Source organism: Cryptomeria japonica, chromosome 7, assembly GCF_030272615.1.
Source record: "Cryptomeria japonica chromosome 7, Sugi_1.0, whole genome shotgun sequence".
NCBI classification, from domain to species: Eukaryota; Viridiplantae; Streptophyta; class Pinopsida; order Cupressales; family Cupressaceae; genus Cryptomeria; species Cryptomeria japonica.
In genome coordinates, this window is record NC_081411.1 from 603,053,210 (window position 1) to 603,072,231 (window position 19,022).

A 19,022-nucleotide genomic window follows, 5' to 3' on the forward strand; every position below is an offset into this window, starting at 1 on the left:
GAGTCTTCTAGAAGTCCCAAAAGGGTGTTTGAATTTATAAGGGGTTTGTGGAGTCCTTTGAAGAAGTCTAAAGATCTAAGGAAATTTAGTTTTGGAGGCCTAATTCCTACTAAGTCTATTTGTGATTCTGAGACCCTAAGACTTGGGAAGAGTCTAATTTGTGGAGTTGGTCAAGATATGACATCTTGGACCTAGAGTACCACTTTCCACTCCTTGGAGAAGGTTGAGGGAATTGGATTGGTGTTTGGCTTGTAAAGCCAAGTGGAGGGTTGAAGGAAGACTTAGGTTCCTGCCAATAACGTCCTTTGACTTGGGTTGCACCAGACCTTCCAGTTGCTCACTCTGCATCAGGTGGTATCAAAGCCTAGAAGAATCTAAAGAGAATTGAGTTTTGGAAAGATCTCAGAAGGAGATGGTGACAATGATGAACTTCCACAAAGAATGACTAATACAGAATTGGTTAGTATTGTAAAAGAACAGTTGGCCAAGAATAGGGCCATGAAAAGAGAACTAGAATGATTGAATGGTAAGGTAGAAAGAAGGAATAAAGTAGACCCTGATCATTATGATGAAGAGAGGCATGGAGGAGAAGACCCTTAGCACGAAAGAGAAATGATACTTGCAAACCAAAGAACATTCATTGAAGCCCTTGAAAAGGTAGGGAATAAGGATAATAAGTCCAACTTGCCTGAGTTCACTGGTAAAATGAACCCTAAAGAGGTTGTGGAATGGTTAGAACCCCTAGAAAGCCATTTTGAATGCAATGAGGTTGCAAAAAACTAGAAGGTGAGGACTGCTAAGTCTAGAATGAAGTGTCCTGCATTGAGTTGGTGAAACTTCCTACAAAATGAGAGAGTGGAAGAAGGGAAGAACCCTATATCTTCATGGAAGAGGATGAGCACAGAGATCAAGAGGAAATTTGTGCCTGAAGACTTTGAGGTGATGATGCATAGGAAGTTGTAAAACTTAAGACAAAAAGACTTGGATGTGAGTACCTATACAAAGGAATTTCATAAATTGACCCTTAGAGCAAGAGTACTTGAATCAGAGAAATAGAAGTTGGCAAGGTATCTAAATGGTCTTAAATACAACATCTAACATGAGATCAGTCTCTTTAACCCAAAGACAGTACACAAATATTATCAGATGGCACTAAGAATTGATGAGAAATTGAAGAGGAGAGGAGAACAACAAAACAAAAGTAGAGGAGGAAATTTCAGAGGAAGAGGAAGATTTGGTGGAAGAGGAACATCTCCTAAACCATAAGGGGAGTCAAGAAATCAAGAGAATGTAGGGGATTCAAGCCACAAAGGCAATTTTAGGGGAAGGAGACCCAATAATAGAGGTAGATTTGGAGGAAGGGGATCCAATGTTTTTACAAGTCGATGATTTTCATGCAATCAAATTGGTCATCAATCATTTAGATGCCCGGAGAAGCAAGGATCCAATAGTCAAGGGGGAGAAAGAAGAATTCATTTGGCACAAGAGGAGGACACACAAAGTGTGAACTCATACTCAAGACCTGCAGATCCTAAACAAGGAGAATGTGTCATGCTCAATAGAACCCTTTTAAATGTACCAACCACAAAGGAGGACATTGTTTCAAACAACCTACAAGGTAGGTGGAAAAGTGTGTAAGGTAATTGTTGATTCTGGGTCAACTGACAACATTGCCTCAGTAGAAATGGTGAGTAAACTTGGATTATAAAAGATCCCTCATCCTTACCCCTACAAGGTCTTTTGGTTGAACTAGGAACAACAAGAACTCATCAGTGAACAAGTGTGGGTGGAGTTTTAGATTGGGGAATACAAAGATAAAGTATTGTGTGACGTAGCAGAGATGGATTCTTGCCATTTTATTTTAGGGAGACCTTGGAAATATGATGTAAGTGCCCAACATGATGGCAAAAAGAACATCTACATTGTGACTAAGGATGGTGTGAGCTACACCATGACTCCACTCCTTGATGACAACAAAGACAAATGTTTGGTAGCTAGTGTCATGTTAGTGAATGAGAAGGAGCTTATGAAGACCCTCAAGGAGGAGAATGCCACATGCTTTGCAATAGTTGTGAAGCCTAAAGGAGTGATGAAGGAGAAGCCAGTAGACAAGGTAAAGGAAAGGAGTGTAGGTCCCAAGGAGGTACACAAATTTTTTAGCAAGTACCACGGTATAGTTGTAGGAAGCACACCAGATACATTGCCACCTCATAAGGATGTTAGCCATTGTATTGACCTCATTCTTGGGTCCACATTGCCCAACAAGGTTGTCTACAAGATGACCCCAGAGCAGAATGAGGAGGTTGCAAGACATGTCCAAGAATTGTTGGACAAAGGGTTCATAAGAAAGAGTATAAGTCCTTGTGTTTTCCCCGCAGTCTTAGCCCCAAAGATCAAAGGTACATGGACGTTATGCACAAACTCTAGGGCAATAAACAAGATCACTATAAGGTATAAGTTTCCTATGCCCCAGATAGAGGATTTGGTGGACTATTTAGGAGGAGCCAAGTACTATTCTAAGGTGGATTTGAAGAGTGTGTATCACCAAATCAGAATAAGAGAGGGGGATGAGTGGAAAACTACATGTAAAACCAATGAAGGCCTTTATGAGTGGCTGGTCATGCCATTTGGTTTTTCTAATGCCCCTAGCACATTCATTAGACACATGAATGAAGTTCTCCAGCTTTCATTAATCATTTTGTGGTAGCTTATTTAGATGATATCTTGGTTTTTAGTAAGGATGGGGGTGAACATTTAATTCATCGAGATTTGGTCTTGAAAAAGTTGCATAAAGTGTAGTTGAAGATAAATTTGGAAAAGTGTGTTTTCTTGTAGGAAGAGTTGATATTCCTTGGTTTTGTGATCTCCAAGGACAAGCTAAATATGGAACCCTCTAAGGTAGATGCCATCCTCAATTGGCCATCACCTAAGAATGCAAGTTAGGTAAAGAGCTTTCATGGTCTTGCAAGTTTTTATAGGAAGTTTATTAAAAATTTATGTGGTATATGTGCACCCATGATAGATACTATAAAAGGGGTTAGGAAATATCAGTTTGCTTGGACTAGTGAAGAAGATAAGTCCTTTGAGTATTTGAAAAAGAGAGTGGTAGACAAACCTATCTTGGTGTTGCCTAATTTTCACAAAATCTTCACCATTGAGTGTGATGCAAGTAAGAAGGCAATAGGGGGTGTATTAAGTCAGGAAGGAAGGCCAGTTGCCTTTTTTAGTGAAAACGTAAATGAGTCCAAACAAAAGTATTCAAGTTATGACTTGGAATTGTATGCCATGGTTCAGTCTCTAAGGAAATGCAGACACTACTTGTTACCCAAAGAATTTATAGTCTACACTGACAATCATGCTTTGAGTTTTCTGAACAGGTAGGAGAAGTTGAACCATAGGCACATGAAGTGGATAGAGTACCTTCAAGAATTCACCTTTACAATCAAACACAAGAAAGGGGTGTCCAACAAGGTGGATGATTCCCTTATCAAGAGAAACTTGACAGTGAGGGAGATTCAAATGGAGAGAATTGGAATCAATGCCATGAAAGAAATGTACCATGATGATGAAGTTTCAGAGAAGCCTATCAGGTTTGTAGAGAGATGGGGGATAGGTATCACACTGAATTTTTTGAGTTTATCATACAAGATGATTTTCTATTCAAAGGTAGTCAACTTTGTGTCCCTAAGGGATCCATGAGGGAGAATATTATAAAGGAAAAATATTGTTGAAGCCTAGCCGGCCATTTTGGGATTAACAAGACTCTTGAACTGGTTAGGATGTTGTATTTTTGGCCCAGGTTAAAGATAGATGTGAGAAAGTTTGTGGAAGGGTGTTTTGTGTGTCAAAATGCTAAGGGGACTAGTTCAAATGCAAGTTTGTATACCCCTTTACCCATTCCCAATAAACCATGGGATTCAGTGAGGATGGATTTTGTCTTAGGACTTCCTAAGACTAAGAAAGGTTATGATAGCATTTATGGTGTGGTGGATAGGGTCCTTAAGATAACCCATTCCCTTCCTTGTAAAACTACTCATGATGCATCTCACATTGCTAGTATATTCTTTAAGGAGGTAGTGAGGCTGCATGGTTTGCCATTGTCCATAATCTCAGATAGGGATTCAAAGTTTATTGGTCACTTTTGGAGGACTTTGTGGAAGAAATTGGGCACACAACTATCATTCACCTCAACATATCACCCTTGATTAGATGGCCAAATAGAGGTTGTATAAAAATCACTTGGCAACCTATTGAGGTGCCTCACGAAGGCTCTTATGTTGTCTTATAAACCTAAGAGACCTAACTAGACCATTGGGTCCTAGTAAGTCTTTGTAAGGTGAAATAGGTGTTAGCAGTGTGTTTTGGTCTTCAATGATATGTTTTAATACCCTTCATGTGTTCATGACCAAGTGGAAGGTCACATGTGTAAAAGTGGCAACCTTGTAACTTGTCAAAAGTTGCTCGGAAGTTGCAAATAGAACACAAATGGTCACAACATTTGAAATTAAGTTGCAACCACTGGGAGAGACCTTTTAAAGGTCCCTAGAAGTCACCTATGTGGATATGATGGTTCACATTTTGAAATTTGGTGGATTTGAATAAGAAAACCCTAATTTTGCCTAGAATTCTTAATTTTGTCTCTACTATACGAACAACGGGCGATTTGTAAGAATGTCTTTCTAAAGTGGATCATTAGAGGAGTGATTTGTGATTCATATGCACTTGTTCTGAGTCAATTTGGTCCAAGTTAGCGTAAGTTAGAAGTCTTTTTCTTCAAATCGTTCTGAAAACCCTCAATTTGAGGGTTGGTGCAAAGATGGAGCCTTAACTTGCATTTCCATTGCCCAAATTCCATGGTCCTGGGTGGAAGGAAATTTAAGGGCATGTATAATGATATTCCAAAAGGGTAAGACAAGGGTATGGGTTTTGTTGTTTTTCCCACCAAATCCTAGGCTAAATAAACCCATGTATTTAGCCTAGAACATAGTGAATTATGTTAGACAACAACCTTAGGTGTGGATAGAGTTATTGAGATTGATAAGACAAAGTATTTTTGAGAGGGATAACCCATCCAAGGATTGGAATTGGTTCCTGTGGACCCATCTTTGGACCTTTGCTTTGGGAAACAACCCTAATTAGGTCTATTAGGTATGTGCCAAATGGAGTTGTTTAGGGGTGTCAGAATAGGATCAAGTCTTAAATCCTTGGATTCTTCTAGAAGTCCCAAAAGGGTATTTGAATCTGTAAGGGGTTTGTGGATTCCTTTGAAGAAATCTAGAGATATCTAAGGAAAACCAGTTTTGGAGGCCTAATTCCTACTAGGTCTATTTATGATTCTGAGACCCTAAGACTTGGGTGAAGAGTCTAACTTGTGGATTTGGTCAAGATAGGACATCTTGGACCTAGAGTACCACTTTCAACTCCTTTGAGAAGGTCGAGGGAATCAGATTGGTGTTTGGTTTGTAAAGCCAAGTGGAGGGCTGAATGAAGACTTAGGTTCCTGCCAAGAACGTCATTTGGCTTGGGTTGCACCAGACCTTCTAGTTGCTCACTCTACATCACAAACACATTCCTTTTACAAGAATTCAGAACCCAAAGGTTTATCTTTGTCTCTGAAACGGGACCTCAAGGATTGGATTTTAAGTTGTTTGTTTGCAATCACCATTCCTTGTGCTGCCTTCATCCTTCCAATCTGTCGGACGAAGCAAGGAGAGATCCAATATTAAACATAGTAAGGGGTCATTATTGGTAAGGCTTGTGCCTCACAATACAAGCAACTAGCCAACTATTGACTCTTCCCATGGAGACCAATACTCAATGTGTGAGCACCAGGGATACCGCGATATTATAAATCTAGAATAGGTTGTATCAATTTGTGAAGAAGAGGAAATTTCCTATATCAAAATAATTAGTTATCCTTATTGCATGTGTGACGATAACATCAAGCTAATTTGAGCATAACTCCATAGCTACGCATTGGGCATTCAGTTATAGAAGATATTAGGTGATTCAAGCAAATCGGTATGAGTCACTCACATTTTCCTATTTGTATTTGTAACTTTAATTATGGTTCCTGTAACCTTTAGAAGTAATAAGACCCACTCTGATTATGTATGTGAGGCACATTAATGTTATGAATCAAGTGACTGGTTATGTTATTTTAGTGTCAAGTTCCTGAGTATTTATATAAATTTCAAGATTAATTTGTGTCTAAGAAATATACTTTCTTACACATGAGAATAGTGTAAAATGTTTATTGCTAAGCTTCTTTATCTAGTAATAATGTGGTGGCTTATGCTTCAAGTATGAGTTGTCACCTAGTTGTCTCAATAAGAAATTAGATTATTGAGTTTGAGATGGTTTTCATGTAGACATATCTTGTTATCCTTGTCCATCAAAGCTACTTATCTATAGGCAGGACTAGAGTGTTCTCTAATCTATGTTTGTTCTTTCGTTGTACACAAATCCTACATACTTAGGCCTTTCCTCAAGAAAAATGGGATTAAGCTTTTCTTTCGTATCCTTGCCAAGATTTTTCCTAATATTTGCAACAATTGCCAAAGATCTCACTCAATAAATTCTTGGAAGAAATTAGGTGATAAAATGACACCAACTGACATGTCTGACAATATGATGTGGTGATCAATTAAATAAATTATGAGAATAACAACAACAATGATCACAACCACACATAACCTAGAGGAAAAAAAAACCTAGCAAAAAAAACAATGATCACAACCATTAACAATTTATTGAGTAAAGCTACAAATTGAGCTTACACCAGAATTGCTCATGGCTTCAACTCTTTGATCAACTTTTTCTATATTCAAGATGAATTTTTTTTATTTTTTAGTGTTTTCTATTTGATTACAAATTAAATGCTAGTTACTTGTACTTTTCATCAGTTAACAAAGTTTTATGTCATTGGTTCATAGTTGTACTCTATAAATAATTCTAGATTCTGATGTATGTCCTAGTTCATATTTACAATTCTAAGCAATTTCAGAAAAACTCAGTTCATTTCTTAATTTAAATTTAGGTAATCTAGATATAAAAGCCTTTTTCCATATTCAAATTTCTTCTTCCCCGACATAGTAAGGTTTACAAACTTCCTTGCTCTATTTTGTAGACTCTAACAAACTTATGTTCAATAGTGTATGTAGTGGTATAAAATGTAATTTGCTTATAATACAAAAAGATCTCACATCATGTGCCTCAAATCTTTAGAAGACATATCTGTCTTTGATTCTGGTTTATGTTTCTCTTCTAGACTAATTTATGTTTCTCTTCTAAATTAACTTTGAGTTGCAGATGATATTGAAGCATGACAACCTAAATAAGGTGCTCTACCTTAAGATTTTCCTCATGCACTAGTATCTTGTAGCTCTTATTAGGGAAAGTTCTCCTTCCTCTATATGTTAAAAAAATGAGACTTCAAATTGATTTTATTACAATTTACTTCATGTTTTCTTAGAGTTCTCTACTAATTTTCTTCAATATTTTCTATTTGAACCTTTTAATGGATATCACAAACATAAATAGTAAGCTTCAAAATTAAAACCAACATTAATTATAGGATAGGGATGGATATCTACTTCAAAGTTAACCACCATGACTACTCTTTATTTGGCCTTTTAAATCCACTATTTGTGGGTTTTTATCGGAACCAAAGAACTCCTAAATTTTTGGGCTTGTGGATATTGTAGTTCGATTTAAAACAAATTAACACACACAAAATCTAACATTGTAGAATCTAAAGGTCTATCAAATACCTATACATTGAGATCAAGTGATTATTGTTAATATCATAATTTTAAAAAAATAATCTGCCCTTTCAAGGACAGGTGCACACTATTATTATATTAATGTTATTATTATATTAATGTCTGTTATAACCAGAGTAATACCTCTAATTCTAGCAAAGCCACTCGTTATTAGATTTCAAGTGACCCATTTAAGTTGAGATGTCAAAGCCCATTTACAATTGTGCATTTCATGCTTAGGAAGAAATAGCTAAATATTTAGACATTTTTCTATCCCAATTCTTTATTATGCTTTGATGGATTTCACAGGGTGTTTATGAATGCACAATTTTATTGGGCAGGGTAAAGAATACATTACTCTGCTGCTTCATCTACTACCACATAATATAGATAAAACCTACTGGAAGAGGGAATTTGATCTCATTTGGTTGTTATTTTCTGATCCTCTGTTTTGCCTCTTCATGTTTACCAGCCAAAATGTGAAAAACTAAAAAACAAATAATACATTACTCTGCTGCTTCATAGGGTTTTGAGCAATCTATTATTAAATTTCATAGGGTGTTTATCAATGAACAGTTTTATTGGGCAAGGTAAATAATACATTACTCTGCTGCTTCATTTACTACAACAGATATGTAAAAAAATAAATAAAAATAAACCCTACAAAGATAAACTCTACAAAGATGAAAAATAAATAAAAATAAACTCTACAAACATAAAAATCTTTCATGCCATTTTGAGCTATTTATTATTAAATTTCATAATTTCATAAGATGTTTATTGGGCAGGGTAAATAATACATTACTCTGCTGCTGTTGCTTCATCTACTAGCACATATATGTAAAAAAATAAATAAAAATAAAGATAAACTCTATAAAGAATGACCTGGAAGAGGCAATTTGATCTCATTTGATTGCTATTTTCTGATTCTCCGTTTTGCCTCTTCATTTTTTACCAGCCAAAAACTGAAAAACAAATATTAGATAAATATTGTTCATAAACGTATCTTGGCTGAACAAATCAAAACAGTAAATAAATTATGTATTAGCTTACAAATTTTGAATTCGAACATGTATATCCATATTTGATGTCGATTCGTTGAACGAAGCTAAAAGAGGTATTTAATTCCAGGGTTTGAACCTTAAGTCACAGGTTCGAATCTCCATATAGCTGAAGAATTCAGAGGAGAAATCCTGTAAAAACCTTTGATCCTTCCAAAGAATTCATCATTGAAAAGGGCAAAGGCACACAACTTAACACCATTCCAAATGCGGCATATAGTGTTAATTCAATTACAATCTTCTTTGTAATGGAAGGCGCAGAAAGGGTTATAGGGAATTTGATTTCATTTGGTTGCTATTTTCTGATCCTCTGTTTTGCTTCTTCATCTTTTACTAGCCAGAATGTGAAAAACTGAAAAACAAATGGACCATGGAGTTTTCAGAGTTAAATATTGTTCAAAACAATAACTGATTTATGACAGTAAATAAATTATGTATTAGCTTACAGATTTTAATTCCAGGGTTTGAACCTTAAGTCACATGTTCGAATCTCCATATGGCTGAAGAATTCAGAGAAGAGAAACCTGAGGATCGGCCTGTAAAAACCTTGAATTCATCGTTGAACATTCCAAATAACCCGTTGTAGGTTTTCCTTACCGTTGTAGGTTTTCATTCCCGTAACCCGTTGTAGGTTTTCATTTGAATTTTCATTACACCGTTTCAAACATTCTTTCAATGCCGTTGTAGGTTGGTTACTTTGGCCAGCCTTAAACATTCCTTTCACATAGACATTTCATTATTGTTTCCGTTCCGTTCAAATAAAACTTCAACGTTAACTTTCAAATTCAAAATAGCCTGGGTAAAAACATATCATAGAGCTTTCAATTTTTTTAAATAAATTATATTCATAACAAATCACTTTAGATATTCTAAAAATATGTGAAGCTTTAAAGTTAAGAAATTATTTTATTTACATTCAAACTATTCATTATGATATCTTATATCCAGCATAAATTAATATTTATCGATTTATATTTAGTTGATGACTCATTTTGTCTAAATTTTGGTATCTCATCTTTGGATGTTATATGTGGTCACAAAAAATAATCTGTCTACAATTTTTAGAAAGAATAAGCTGCACAAATATTAAGTAAAAAATACACATTTGAATGTGAATTGCATGTGTAATTATCTTTCTCCAAATTTAAAAAAAAAATATATTTTTAAATTTTTTTAATAAAAATAGAAACAATTAAAAGCAATCAAATTATATAAGTATGATTAAAAATGCCAACAAAAAAGATATATTTACATGAGGTCAAGCTTGTTTTTTTAAATTAGATCATTATCATAATGGGATCATTTCTTATTACATGAGGTCAAGCTTGTTTTTTTAATTAGTTCCTTAATCATGTGTATGCATCTCATCTTATCAATGAGTATATATTGCTCTAGCTATAGGTTTTGAATCAAGTGCTTAATATTTGATGGAGCAGAATCACTATTTCTTTTTTCTGTTTACTTGTCTAACAGAGGTTATAAAAAATTGTGAAATCTTAAAATTAAGAGAATTTTCTAAGTCTATCACCTAGTCAACATCCTACTGGTGTTGGCAGTCCCACTAAGGGGATTCCTCATGCTCCCCCTTGTGTTGGTGTTCCAAATGATAGTATTGTGTGGATTGTTGTTCGTCAATAAAGGAAATATCGCTCTTCCTCTTCTTCCCAAACTGTTCCTCGAGTTGTGGGTGAAACTACCCACCCTTGATGCGGATTATTAGTTGCGAGCTACTAATGTGTTGCAAGTGGGTTTTTTTGGTCCTTGTTGTCAAAGGTTTGTTCTTGATCAATTGTTTGTAGCCTTTTTGGCTTGTCTTTGTATAGGGTCAACACCCTTATTTCTTGCGTTATTATTCAAAAACACCTCTAAAATCAAATATTAGATAATTCATTCTAGTAAACCCCCTCAATATCACCATTCCATAAGAGAATTTTGATAATATGATATCTTAAATAATATCATCAAATAGTATTAGCTCATAGATGTATTACAAATGAAATGTTACTAATATTAAATTTTTCTTTTCTAATTTTTTACCACTTTTTCAAGGGCACACTAAGGTTTATTTTCCTAATCTTTTCTATGATAAATATGATTATATGATTACTCTTTAGTAATATTGCTAAAAATACAATTTTAATTAATGAATAAGGTTAGAGGGAGTCACATCTTCATTTAATTAATGAAAGCAAGAAATTGAATGTAGAGCATCTAGACACTATATAAGATAGACATTAAACCAATAAAACTATGAAATGCAAGGCAATCATTTATACCTCACACATAGGCCATAAAACATTAGAGCCATTGTAACATAGGAATGATAAAGCATATTGTCTAGATCAAAACCATATTTGATTGTTTCTATTTTTTTTCTTTTTTTTCATAATAATCTATTGTGCTTTATTTCACTCATCATTAGGAGCTATAAGAGATAGTTAGGATCTTTCATATTTCAAAGAGATGTGGCCCAAAATAACCCCCATAAAAGGTGAATTTGATTCGCATTTAATAAGGGATGAATCTTTCTACATAGTAACTCAAAGAAGGAAATGATAGACTATTAACAATAAAATTTTGGGGAACAACATCTTTTCCCCATAAATTCTGATTATCTAATTTTCATCTATGCTTGTGCATTTTATAGTAATTTGAACTAAAATCTAATACTTCTAGTAATGCAATAGCATACCATTAGAATAAATACCATTTTTAGGTATGGTCTACCACTTTCAAAGAAATGTCAATGTAAAACTCATACAAAATATCAAATTCAACAAGGATGCAAGCAATTTTTTTTGTGTTAAATAGATCTATTTATGTTTGTATTTTTTTTGCGTTAAATAGATCTATTAACAATTTCTTGAAACCATGAATAAATCCAAAACTAAAAAAGGAGATTTAAAAGTTGAACCGAAATATACAAACAATAAAAGAATTCATACTATGATTGAAATCAAACTAACATAGATTGTACACCAAATAAATTATTTGTATATAAAAAAATCTATAAAGGACTACATCCAACCTTTGATAGAATTAAAAACCACTAAATTTCTAGGTTATCTTTAGTAAGGGACCACCAAGTTTTAAATAAATATTTATATTAATAAAAAATGGTATGTTAGTAGCTATAAAAACAATAGATTAAGTAAGTAAACAAATTATGTTCTCAAAACTCTTTATGGCCAACAATGAAAATTGGGGAAGTACAAGTGTGTGAGGATTAATCTTTATTTTGGGTGATGCTTGCAATAAACCTAATTTGAAAGGTTTCTTTACTAAATTTAAATTAAATGTGTTTTGTTCAATATTTGTATAATATATTGATTAATTAATTGTTAAGCGGTTATATGCCTATTACATATCTGTAAATGTACATAGACATAAATATATACAAATGCATACATACATAAATGTGTGAAAAATATTTCTCTCTTAAATTAAAATTCAAATATTTTTTAATAAATTATTATTTTATTAATTTAATAATTATTAATAATAATAAATGTATATATTTTAAAATATAAAACACATATATTTTAAATAATATAATTTATAATAAATTATAAAAATCTCTTTATTAAACTAGGCGCATCAAGCAATCTTTTTGTTCATTTGAAAAAAACTGAAATAAAACTATATTAAGGGTTCTTTATAAACATGAAAATTTTACAAGTAAAAAAAATATATTGCAAAAGATATTCCATAATTACATTATTGAGAAAACTATTTTCAATTATCCTCTAATTCTTCCAGATCCCAGAAATGAAAAATAAATAAAAATGCTAGAAAACAAAATTTAAAATAAATTCACCATAAAGAGCTTTCTTTATATGCAAAAGAAAGGAGGAACACGTAAAAAACTTATATCTATCAAATAGTCCACATTTCTTGTCTATGCTCACACATTTTGTATATATGTCTGCAATGACATTTTTTCCTATATCTTCTGCAAAATAACTCTTACCTTTTATTGGGTGATAGATGTATATACCCCGTTCCACAGCTTCCATTTTTTCCTATATCTGCTGCAAAATAACCCTTACTTAAGTTATAGCTAACAATCTAATTTCTTGAAAGGCACCCACTTCCTTTACCCTCTCCACATCTCTTCCTTGCATGCTATTTTTTTGTTCATCTTTCTATATACTTGTTATATTTTATTATTTAGCAATAGTAATTATCCTAATTTTTAGTATTTCATCTTTAAAAAAGAAGAGTTTCTATTGATACCTTTATTATTATTAAATTAAATAGGCATTTGTTTTTCTTTTTTTTTTTGGAAATGAGATAAATAAGATTCTTTAAAATTCACTTTCAAGACATTTAGCAGTAAATTTATGATTCCCTCAATCAAATAGGTGTGGATCCTTTAGTGAGTTATTCTACCCTCCACCTAGCCTAATTTTCTCTAGGGGAAAGTCATGAAATTTCACACTTCCCACCATATTCTAGGAGTTTCTAGATTATTGGACCAACAACTATCCTCTCCAAGAGGATGCCCATGTGCATAAAATGTTGTTGTTCTGCAAGATTCCTATCTTCTAAAAGGAGTTGAAAACTCAAGTAGACAAAGAGGTCCCCATGAATTGGAAGATGCTCCACATAGCATACTTCTACATCCCTAATAGAACAAAGAAATTTAAAACTTACCTCATCTATAAATTTGTAAGATCCAAGCCAATAGTGGCATGTTGTGATGGTTAAGTTGTTGTGTTGTTGTTCTTGCCATCAAGGTTCAAATCCCAGTGGTTCATAGCTCCGGATATAAAAGCATTTACCCCTTAAAAAAAAAAAATTGCAAGATCCCAACTTGGAACAAATTTTATAAGTAAGGTGAAGATATGAAGCCTAGGGGAAGACATGAAAAAGTGTATTGTAGCATTTGTGACTTGGTTAAGATGATTGAAGAGGTAGAGGTTAAATTTTTGGGCATGTCACATGGCTTAAGAGGACCCTTTATTTCATGTCAGTAACATCCCTATCACAAGTGGTAGGATTTTGAAACACTAAAACTACCATCCCCAGCCTCAACTTTCCTCTTTCACCTTCCTTCATTAGACTCAATGATTGAACTATTGTAAACCTACTCGAGCTCTACTTGTCTTTGAAAGATTTAGAAAATTTAGTTTTTTTTTCTCCTTCTACCTACATTTAAATTCTTATTTTTCTTACTCCTTAAAAGCTCAAACTATTAACCCAATTTGTATAGAAATATAGCTAGGTTAGAGTTCCAAATTATCTACAAAAGATAGCATGAGGATTTGTTTATGAAGGTATTGAAAATCTTCTTTTTTGTAATGTTTGTGAAGGTATTGAAAATTAAAATAAAATCACCCCCTTTCACGCCAACGAATGATCCTCTTCCATGTCAAGATCAAAGTATCCTTTCATCTACTAGTCATAATCCTCCATATCCTCCTCAAGATCCTATCATCCCTCCAAATCCTAGTCCTCCTCAAGATCTAATCAACCCTTTCCAAGCTATTCATGGACCCCTTACATATCAACTTGGTTAATCCACTTTCATAGAATCCAGTTTACTCCATGAACTTATCATTCCCTTCATACCATATCGTCCTCAAAATGAACTTACATCATATTTAAAAAACAACAAGTATCTCATTGCTAAAAAAATTTGTCAAAGCAATTATTATCAAGGAAAAGGATTAGGCATCCATGAGAAAAGTATATTGGAACACCTTTATATAAAAGCAAATCCAAATTGTCATGGCCTTGGCTACATATCTCACTCTTAAGATGTCGATATCCATGATAAGTCTCACATTCCTCCATCTAAATCCAAACATATGCATTCCCCTTCATCCCTTTCATCCATCTTAGGTCCTTGTATTGCAAAACCAAAGCCTTCATTCCTTCCATCTATCTTGGGTCCTTAGATCTCTCCATCCACTATTCATATCACCCCTAACTCAAAATCCACTTACCCTACCATAAATCAAGGTAAAAAAAGGAACACATCCTTGAGAACCTTCCAACCATCTACCTGTAAGAACTCATCCAAATACCTCCATATCATTCCTATCCACCCATGAATCCCAATGCTTTTGAAAGCATTTTTTATGACAAAAATAAAGTTCATAAGTTCAAAAATCAATATATGGTTAAGGATCAACATGTCTCATTTAAAAGACATGCAAAAATAAAGAAAAATTTGATTTAAAATAAAAAAGAAAATCCGCAAATGCGTTGGAATCAATGAACACTAAGACGGGGGGGGGGGTGAATCAGTGTTATGCTATTTTTAACTTTATCAGTCTGATCTTTGAACCATTAATGCATATGAAAGAAAGTAAAGTGCAAAAACATAAAGCATAGAACAAAAACACCATAACACCAAGATTCTTACATGGAAACTTGGTTAAGGGAAAAACCATAGTGGGATTCTAACCCACAATATTAGTATACTCTATTAGAAGTATAAAAATATTACATGAGAGGAATACACATGCATTTAGACATGCTTCTTAGAGCTCATTGCTCAAATTACAAATGAGGGCAACAACCTCAAAACGATCACTGCCTTACAAATGATTGTAAGAGATTACAATTTTGAACTATCAAATAACATCTACAAATGCTTGGATATAGTTCTGGTTAAGTACAAAACATGTGTTCTTACTCAATTCTGCAACACCACTTTGTTCTAATACTCTGTTGTATACCGGTGAACAAATATTCACAAACCACACATGAAACTATGCATATTCTCTCATACATACATCCCACACAATCATCAATCCCCAAAATGATCAAATTAACTTTCTTTATATATCCGCATTACCAAATTATGAACCATTTCATGTCGGCTTCAATAACACGCCACAAAAGATGAAATGTGTAAATAAGCTGGCTCAAATCCAACTCCAATGCACATGTGGACCAAAATAAAATGTCCACGTGCTTCCCATATGATAGCTTATGAACCTCTAACACACAAACAATCACCAAAGTCAATTGATAAGATCTGCAAAGTGGATCACCACACGTTACCATAGAAATACACTATCTGCCAAAAACATGTTTACCATATATTCTAATTGACACCAAAATTAACATCGGAGGCCATAAACGTAGAACAAGACAAATTACATGACCTCAATATTTCTTTGAAATATTCATAGCAAAATACACAACTAAGATAGTCCACTGAGAAAAACTATAAACTACCAGATATATTGCATTGCTTACTGGACCTCAGCAGACTCAATCAATCTCAACTCACTCTTCTAGAATGATGAAAAAATGAGGTGCAGATACCAAAACTAATATGAGTTGCCATCAATGATAACATCTCAACATGCCTACAGTGTCTCTTGCCAACAATCTCCCCCTTTAGCATTCATGGCAACACTTAGTGAAAAATGACTAAGTGTCGAACCAAAACCAAAATATGTACATTGCAACTAAAATTTGATCAACAAATTTTAAAGAATCAAAGATCTCCCCCTTACATCAACATTTTTTACTCACTTACATTCCCCCTTTGACATCAATGGGAAAGGTAGAGTTTTGGAAACCAAAAATACTATGTACATACTGACTTATCTCACAAAAAAAACAATATCTACATAGATGTTCTTTAATGTGTCTAGATGAGTTACCCAACCTTTCTATAGATTCTCAAAAATGGTTATGAACCCACTGAAAGAATAAGATTGCTCTTCTACAATCTTCAGGTTTTTCAGTTGATCTTCCTTGAGAACATTTTGAGCATCTTGAATAGAAATAACCATTATATCCAACTTAAGAGTTATGAGACTCTTGAACTTTCTGACTCTGCTAATCATCCTTTCCTTATCATATCTCAAACTTTGAATCTTTTCAAGCAGTGAAATAAATTGGTTTTCATGATTCCTCAATGAATATTTCAAAGGGTCAACTAGTTGAGTTATGATTTCCAATAGATCCTTGAGTTCTTGAGACTTCTTCTCAATATCGCCAGTAAATTTATTCAGAGATAAACATGATTTATATAGATTACCACCTTCAATTATTGTATCCTTCATGCTCTTTATATAGTCTTCTAATGTGGCTCTATCCTTCAAAACCATCTTCTTCAAGGTGCAGAGCCTTTTGGCATTAAACTCATTTATGACTTTCTCCTCTGCAACCTTCTCAAAAGATTCAAAATGAGAATAATAGAATTAATCAAACTCTTCAAATTATCGGATAGGGAGATAGATGGATCTTTTTGAAATGATGGTATAAGTTTCTCCAAAATATTTGATACTATACCCAATAGCAAACTATCCTCAGTGTGAGACTTCAATATATCCTCACTGGCCTTTGCCTACATGAAAGATGCATGTTGAAGCTTTTGAATGGGAGATAAGGAGGCAAGATTGATTGGTCCTTGAATGAATACAAAATTATCTATTGTTTTTCCCTTTGATGCCTCAGTAGTGTCTCTTTCTTCGATCTTAACTTCAAATTTACCCCTGGCCCGCACCATCTCTGATTCAACATTCTCCGCAAGTGCTTTCAAATCATTTATCGGGGGAATCTCAGACATATCTCTTTCTTATGCTCGTGTCCTCATTCTCTTTTGGTTTGACTGACTGCATATATGAAACTTCAATCTATACTTCTGAATGGAAGTATCATCCTGTATTTTCACTTTCGGATTGGTGTCATCATTCACTGGATTCACTTCATACCGGTTCTCAATGAATATTTTCTTCAAAATTGTCTATTTCCTGAACTACCTCATCAATCTTCCCAAACATAATCTTATTAAGTTGATTCTTGCTTTTAAATTTATTCTTTTCTATCTTGAGAATTCTATCAATTTTTGCCTTAGAAATTACTTAGCATAATTTAACTAATACATACTTTCAATCTCTCATCTTCTTTATTAGTCATGTGTCTTCTAGCATCCAAAATTTCATATGGATTCTTTAGAATCACTGATGATAACTCTATCAAGGCTTTACTGTACACATTTTCATACTCAACTATAGCTTCTTCCAATGTTCTCTTTTTATTGTCATCATAGTTTTCATACCATTCAGATAGAGAGGTTTCAAATTTCCTTCCTTAACAACTATATTAACAATCTAATTTAATGTAATGGGAGGAAGAATAGTGTAATTACCTTGAAGTTTTCTAGTCTCCAATGCCTCATCAAGCTCATATTTGGGCTTCTTTCTTGGTCTAGATATGTCAGATTATTTCTCAGAAACCTTAGGAGCTTTTGCCTTAACCTCTTTGATCGTCTCATCAGATTTTGTCTCCCCATCATTAATAACTACAAACCTGATGTTAGCATATATTTTTAAAAAATATTTTGTGCTATATGGAGGCCTTTTTCTTATCATATGAGCATTTATTATTTGTTTGCATGTGCATGAACCTTATTAGCATGAGTAAACTTCTCTAAGCATCAGTTGTTTTAGGAATATCAAGGTATCACTTGGTCACACTAAAGGCATGCACTAAGTGTACACTACACAAGGAATCTAGTATGGAAGCATTTATCAGTGGAGAAGTCATTATGGTATAATCTAAGATTGTTTTCTAGTATATATTAGACCCTATGGGATAGCTGGGATCATTAATATTCATAGTGGATGGCTCATTTGTTCAAAATTGCAAAATTTCAATTATCGGCATAAGTAGTCCTGATGAAACAACATTGGCAAGCAAAAGAAGGATTATCAACATGACATATACTGATAAATCAGAAGGCAGATTCATTGGAGCACTTAAATAATATTCAGTATGGTGCGCGCTCTTGGAAAATCATACCATCGGGATAGCTTGTTCGGATGGGGCAAAAGGTGGGTATTTTCTATCGGCATGTATCGGCTTATCAGAAATAATGAAACAACTCTATCCTGATACCCAATAACTGAAGGGAACTGAAGGTAGGCCCATCGAATAAAAAGACAATATCATAATAGTGCAAAAATAGTTAGGTCGATCCTTGATGACATGGAGAATTGGAAGGCGGAACCATCGGTATTACCTATACCGATAAAACAAACTCGAAGGTATAAAGCATAAGAGTGCATCGGAGTAACATTTGGACTTTGGGAGGAATAGAAAAAGGCTATTCCAACCCCTGATGAAGATAAAAGTGCCTACGGGGATATCAGTGTGAATTATACCGATAAAGTAACAATAAGTGAAGACTCATTGGGACATCGGGAGAAGAAGTTTTATGTTATGT

General features: G+C 33.8%; 1 long non-coding RNA gene across 1 annotated transcript; it reads right to left on the bottom strand.

The window, feature by feature from the left end:
- Positions 1-8,650: 8,650 nt before the first annotated feature.
- LOC131856218 (uncharacterized) lies at positions 8,651-9,436 on the bottom strand. The gene is made up of 3 exons (XR_009358353.1): positions 9,271-9,436; positions 8,817-9,176; positions 8,651-8,728 (listed from the first exon to the last, which is right to left on the bottom strand). It is a non-coding gene; the product is annotated as an uncharacterized LOC131856218 (long non-coding RNA).
- Between the last annotated feature and the right edge of the window lie 9,586 nt (positions 9,437-19,022).